Source organism: Monodon monoceros, unplaced genomic scaffold (genome assembly GCF_005190385.1).
Source record: "Monodon monoceros isolate NGI ecotype Baffin Bay Population unplaced genomic scaffold, NGI_Narwhal_1 Super_Scaffold_3, whole genome shotgun sequence".
Taxonomy (NCBI): domain Eukaryota; kingdom Metazoa; phylum Chordata; class Mammalia; order Artiodactyla; family Monodontidae; genus Monodon; species Monodon monoceros.
Window position 1 is genome coordinate 49,281,942 of NW_021703780.1, and position 7,500 is coordinate 49,289,441.

The following is a 7,500-nucleotide window of genomic DNA, read 5'->3' on the forward strand; positions in this document are numbered from 1 at the left end:
GTGTGTGTGTGTGTGTGTGTGTGTGTGTGTGTGTGTGTGTGTGTGTGTGGTTAGCAGGGATATAGAGAATTTTAGAAAGAGAAAACTAATCCCCGAAGTCCAGGAAACATTGCATTGAGTCAAGTCCAAAAATAATTAACAAAGGGCCTAATACATTTCTATGACGTGTTTCTAAGTTGAACAGCTGGTATAATTTTGCTTCAAGTGAGGTGGTAGATTCTGACCCCACGTTCATTTTAGTGAGCAGGGAGGGATGAGGGCATGAGTGTTCCAATGTAGAGCAAGAATGGGAGAGAAGAGTAAAGCCGGCAATGCCTGTAACAGGCGGCAGGCAGGGTCCAGGGGGCCGCTGCCTGGTCATGGGTGCTCACACCTTCCTGGACCCTCCATTTCTCAGGTTTGGGGGAGCTCTAAGATTTCCTACTGGGAGCCTTTTCCATGAATGAAGAGCCCTTAAGACTGAGTAATTGTATAGACGTTTGCCCAGATCAATCTTCTTGGAATTAAAAAGCACACACGTCTCATGGTTTTACACAAATCCCTAATGGAAGCCTCCCTTTTCCTGCTCTTTTCTTTTATTCCAGACCCACATTTTAAAAAAGCATTTTATACCAGTACACACACACACACACACACACACACAAAAGTTTCACATATAATAAGGCAATGTCCAGAGATATTTTTCACCATCACAGTGGAGGACAGGTGACATTGGCCTCTAGAGCAGAGGCCAGGGATGATGCTAGACATCCCACAATGCACCCACAGGCCCAAACAACAGCCCAAATGTCATTAATGTTGAGGTCTAGATACATCATAGAATCGACTCCACAAATGACACCAGGGTTTTATGTTATTTCACAGAAGGAGCTGGGCCTTACAGCATAGCCACACCACTGCTCTCTAAAGAAATGTTCCCCCGGCACTTCCCTGGTGGCACAGTGGTTAAGAATCCACCTGCCAATGCAGGGACACGGGTTCGAGCCCTTGTCTGGGAAGATCCCACATGCCACGGAGCAACTAAGCCCGTACGCCACAATTACTGAGCCTGTGCTCTAGAGCCCACGAACCACAACTACTGGGCCCGTGTGCCTAGAGCCCGTGCCCTGCAACAAGAGAAGCCACTGCAATGAGAAGCCTGTGCACCGCAACGAAGAGTAGCCCCTGCCCGCTGCAACTAGAGAAAACCCACATGCAGCAACGAAGACCCAATGCAGCCAAAAACAAACAAATAAATAAGTAAATTTATTTAAAAAAACAGAAACATTTCCCATCATGCTAACCTCATTCTTGCCATGACTGATCCCGTTTATAGGGTGAGAGTCATGAGATTCTGTCTCAAGACTGGATCAGAGGTAACATGGTTGCAGTTCTGCTTTGGTGTCTAACTCCACGCTTGGAACATGGGCGTATCTGACAGGTTCATACATACATACATACATCAGGTTCAAAGCATACTCTGATGCTTTACAGTCTTCAAAATGATGTGTGGTCCATCTCTGGAAATGTTCAAGAGACCCCAGGAGCATCTGTCAGGGAAGAAAGTGAGGGGAGCTCTTTGCAGCCTAGAGGGTTCCCTCCAAACCCCAGGGGTATCTGACTGCACTCAGAAGAGGTCTCTGGAACAAAATGTGAGTCAGTCCATGAGCTGGAAAACCAGTGGTCGCCGGCAGTATTTTCTTACTGAGACCAGAGTGTTGGTGGCTCTTGCTGGGGCCATAGAGCCTCTCACTCCCTCAGACCTGCCCTCACCATGTGGGCTGTTCCCCTAGGGCCCCCTAGTGCTGGGAGGGTTTCTGGGCTCCTGGGTCTAAAGCTGTAGCACTGTGCCCCCATGAGCACGTGTAAGGCTTGGCAGGACTAAAGGAAGGGTTGTCTGCTAACCCTGCCCACCCCAACATTCCTGTACATCCCACCCTCACTCCTGGCCAATATCACTTGGGTATTAAATCAAGAATGTTTGAGAAATAGCTTTGAAACCAGCCCCGAAGAAATCCAAAGTAAAGTCGATGTGTCTCTGAGTGTGACAGTCACACGAAGAAACTCTCTCCTGAAGGTCTCTACCTGCCTCCAGCACTGGGGCTATTGGAATGAAAGCCTTTGCCAGTTAGAAATCAGGAGAGTCTCGGGGTTGGGAGGAGCCTGTGGCTTAATTTCAGCCCTCGGCCACTTTCCTCTAGCTCATTTCTCTGGAAAATAGTTGACGTTGGGGTGTGTTTGGTATAGATCATGTGGAATTCAGCAAAGAAGGGGAAAAGGCAGTGTTTTAATATGTTCCTTACACAAAGGAATAAATTCTGCTTTCTCTGTTTACAAGGTGGGCAACCTGTTAACACAGTGCAGGCTGCATGATCTTTGGCTGAAAACATCTGAAGGCCATAAAACATCCAGGCTTCATCAGGTGACCCATAGGAAGAGCACAACCCCCTTCCCTTCACCCCCACTGGTTCCTGAGTGATCATCTTAATCACCTGGAGGGTGGACTACACAGACACTGTGTTTCTCACTTCATAGGTCTGGGTGGAGCCCCGGAATCTGCATTTCACACGTGTTCCCAGGTGACGCTGATGCTGCTGGTCTGGGCTGATCCCTCTTTAAGAACCATTATACTACATATAAAATAGATAATCAACAAGGGCCCACTGTATAGCACAGGGAACTATATTCAATATTCAATATCTTGCAATAACCTAGAATGGAAAAGAATCTGAAAAAGAATATATATATGTATGTATATATCTGAATCACTTTGCTGTACACCTGAAACTAACGCAATATTATAAACCAAATCTACTTCAATTAAAAATAAATAAATAAGGGGAAAAGAAAAAGAACCTTTATCCTAAACAGTATGATCAGAGTTAATGGTTTAATTGGTTTAAAAAGATTATTATTCATGTGACCCCCACCTTAGGAACCTTCCCTGGACCCAATTTACCTGTTGAATAAAGTTCATAATCTCAGTCTAACTTTCAAGACTCTTCAAAATAGACCCATTTCCCACCACTTCTTTCCAAGCTCCACTCACACTCAGTTACAAGGCTGCTCTCCATCCCCCAGAACATTGGGACCTTTCATGCAGCATCTTCTTCCACCACCTTTGTCTGAGCTGAGTCCTACAAATGCATTTACAAGGAGATTCAGCAACCCACCTCTTTCCCTACCCAGCAGAAACCCTGGTTTTGTCACCCTCGTGACCCTACTCTCTTAGCAGTTGGCTCCTACCTATAGCAAAGCTCTTCTCATTTCATTAACAAAACCGCACCACCTGCATGGATGCCTGCTTTATGTGGGACAATGCGTCAGGCCATGTGGAGGTGAAAAAGCCATGGAGGGAAAAGAGCAAGGAGTCTGCTCTGCCGTTGGCATGGTCTCTGTTGAATAATTCAGGTGTGCGGGAAATATCACATTTCTGCTTTTTACATGTTAATTTAAGTCAAACACCAGGCCTTTACTGAATTAGGTTGGTAGGAAATGTAAATGTAGTCACTTGAGAGCTGTCCCCTCCTCTCAGGCTCACACCAGAATCCAGGAGGTTCAGGTAGCGACTGGAAAGCAAGGCAGGGCTTGTAATGGGCAGTTCCCAAGTACGCTGACAATCTCATCCTCCAAGCCCACAGTGGTGGATCTCTGCTTCCACCACAGGCTGGAACCAAGGGAATCATTGCTGAGTCTGGAAACTTCACACCCAGGGTCTCGCCCCCTGCAGCCAGCCTTCATGAGCCACTGTTGCTCTTAGAGCCCCTCGATTTCTTTCTGTTGAAAAACTACCATAAATAACTACAGACAGAAAGGATCTGAATCTATGGTGCTCTGCTTTCCTGTGTGTTTACCTTATTGTTTACTTTATTCTCCACTAACTCTCCCCAAGTGATGGCAAAGAGAGCCATTCAGCAAATCCAGACTGACTTTCTACCAGTTTGCAGCCTGAGTGGAAAGAGACTTTTTCCCAAGCAGGGTTCTCATTGGCTGCCTTGAGTCACATGTCAACCCTGAACCAATCAATGTGATCAAAGGGATTTGGCGTTCTGATTGGCCAGGCCTGGTTGACACACCCAGCCCTGGGACCAGAAGTGGGGCAGCCCCACACACGCTGCCTGGTGGACAGTGAGAAAGGTGTAGTTTCCTCGAAAGGAAGAGATGGGCTGTATGGGCAGAGAGAAACCATGCATGTCCACTGCAGGGTGCCAGAACTCATAGATGGGTCACCTATAAGATTTTTTTTTCTTCTTCTTAATAAATGTATTTGTTTTATTTATTTATTTTTGGCTGTGTTGGGTCTTTGTTGCTACATGCGGGCTTTCTCTAGTTGTGGCGAGCCGGGGCTACACTTCCTAGCGATGCACGGGCTTCTCGTTGCAGTGGCTTCTCTTGTTGCGGAGCATGGGCTCTAGGCACGCAGGCTCACTAGTTGTGACTTGCAGGCTCTAGAACGCAGGCTCAGTAGTTGTGGTGCACGGGCTTAGTTGCTCTGCAGCATGTGGGATCTTCATGGACCAGGGCTCGAACACGTGTCCCCTGCATTGGCAGGCGGATTCTTAACCGCTGTGCCACCAGGGAAGCCCACCTATAAGATCTTGACAAGCAAAATGATCCTGAAGAAGACACAGCCTCTTCTAGGTGCAGTGAATGAAACTAATGCACAGAGAACTTAAGAAACTTGCCCAGGTTTGCACAGTAAGTTAGATGAGGAATGCTCCCACGTTTGTATTTTTCATGCTCTGTAACTGTCCTAGGTCCTCCGCTCTGGGGGACCTACCTGAGCCTGTCTTGCTAAGACAAACCTCAAAGTTCAGAACTAGTTTGTTTCATCTCTCTGCAATTCTCCTCTGTTCTTCAGAGTAGATGCATTAGAGAATTAATTTAATACACCTTTCGGGGTACTATTTGCATAAACATCCATGGATATTCTCCTTCTCCAAAAAGGTAGCAACTAAAAATAATTAATACCGTAGTGGACATTTCAGATGCTGTTGGCAGAAGATGCTACTTTAAAGCAGGAAGTACTTTTGATCAGTATAATACACTGAACATCTACCCAACGTCTGCACAGAATCTGCTCTAGTCAAGGAAGATGCTGGTGTTTTGAATCAGAGAAGGTAATACGGAAAATATATTCATAAAGCATTACCATGTAAAAATAGTAGTTTATAAAACAAAATGTATTATATTATCTTATTTATGCCAATATATATATGAGTATACAGAGAAAGAGATGTTTGGAAATGTGTTAAAATATTGATAGTACTTGTATTTGAATGTTAGGATTATGGTTGATTTTTTCATTATACTTTTTGGATTTTTTTAAAAGGAAACTTTATAATAAGCACATCTTGCTAGTATAATGATGCATGCATTTCCTTAATTTTAAGACAATTGATTATAAGAGTACCATAGAATTAACAGCTTTTCAGTTTAAAAAATCACTATTACCTTATTACTATACATTATTTTTTATCTCAGTGAAATGTCTGACTTGTTCATGGAGGGAAATAATAAAAACTTAGGGTTTTTTTCAATAAAAGGGAAAAGTAATAATATGAGATCATACCTTGGTTACCCTTTGTATTATACATGACATGGATGTGTCAACATTTAAAAATGTTAACACTGAGATGGACATCTGCCATTAAAAGTAAACACAAATCCCTTGCCAAAGTTGTAAATTCACAGACACTGAAATAAATAACAAAAAAATGAGTATGGTTTAAGCACTGAAGTTTCTCAGCAATGTTACAAACCAAACCAAATGTCGAGTACAAATAATGAAACAACCAGAAAATGACCTGCTAAGCTACTTTCCACTGTACTTCTTCAAAACGTGGCTGTTGGGTATTGCACATGGGTATTGCAAAAGTTAATGACAAATCACTTTTAGCAGCCAAAACCATCGACAAAGTATCTCAATAATGATAATGTTCATGTGTGTCTTTTTTAAAAAAAGAGTATTTTATGCACACGGATGAAAATCTGCAAAGTCTGGTGGCGGGTGCCCTAGTTTGACTCCCCAGAAGCAGACTTGAGACAATGATTCGGGGCAAGCAATTACCTGGGAGTTTCAGGGAATGATAGTGGCAGGGGGGCAGTGAGAGAGGAAGGGGTGCGTATTGAGACACCTCTCCTATGGGCGGGTGGAGCTCGAGCCCGTGGGGAAATATTGAGGAGCAGAGGACACGTACCTTGGAATGAGCCCATCCAATGGGTGAGGGTGAGGGAGCTTGTGTATTTGTCCATCTACTCAGTTACTGATTGAGCCCTGCTCCCAGGCCTTGTTAATTTCCTGGCATTTCAGGCTTGCTCCTCAGGCTTCTGGAGGCAGCAGCAGCCTTCTGTGGTTTTGAGGCGCCATGTGCAAAGACCAGCTGATGGCTGATGGCAGGAGCAGACTGAACGGTCTGAGGGACGTGGCCGCAGCCCTGAGGGCCTTTTCCATGGCAGGTCCATAAGGTCAATTCCTTCACCCTCAGCTCATAGAATATAGTCAAGTTTCTCATCACAGTGTATACGTTTCTTACAGCCTTCATCTCTAGGCCTTCCATCTCCTTACTCCAAACAGTCACATCACCACTAGTCAGTATCCCTAGTCAGTATCCTGGAAGCCACTTCTGGAAATAAAGATTCAATTTCTCCTTGTAGCAGCTCTGACAGATTTGGATTTGTTGGTTTACAAACTGGCCCCATACACGGAGGGCAAGGAGAAAGCGGAGGAAGTGGCAGACCACTCCAGATGGGTAGGTGGCAGGCGTCACAAGCAAGGGAACTCACATACCAGGCTGGTCTGGAGTGCCGCAAGCCGAGCGCCTGCTTCCCAGAATCTCAAACAGTTATGTGGATGCCTTAATGGGGTTCAGTCAGATAAGCCGTCCACGAGGTCTCAACACCACATTACTCTCTCAAGGCTGCGCCCTTGAGACTGGCTCCCTTGGTGGGAACAATGGATGAAATGTACATTCCAGGGGCTTCCCTGGTGGCGCAGTGGTTGAGAGTCCGCCTGCCGATGCAGGGGACGAGGGTTCGTGCCCCGGTCCGGGAAGATCCCACATACCGCGGAGCAGCTGGGCCCGTGAGACATGGACCCTGAGCCTGCGCGTCCGGAGTCTGTGCTCCGTAACGGGAGAGGCCACGGCAGTGAGAGGCCCGCATACCGCAAAAAAAAAAAAAAAAAAAAAAAGAGTGTGAAATGTACATTCCAAGGTCAGGGCAGGTTGTGAGGAGCATCCAGGTGCCCTGGGTCAGCTCTCAAGTCAACCAGCGGTCATGTTCTCTCCACGACCTGCCCCAACGGAATTGCACGTTCCACTTTGGCATTTTCAATATGAGTTTCTGCAACACTGATTTCTGGTTGTTTCACAGAATCTTCACGGCCCTAAAGTTCATCCACATGTGGATTGACTTTTCTTCTCTGAAACTGCCACATTGAGGTGAGTGTCAAAACCTGTGTTATCAGGCAGCTGGCACGCTTCACCAGTGGTGCCGTAGTATTTTCATCGAGCTGCAGTG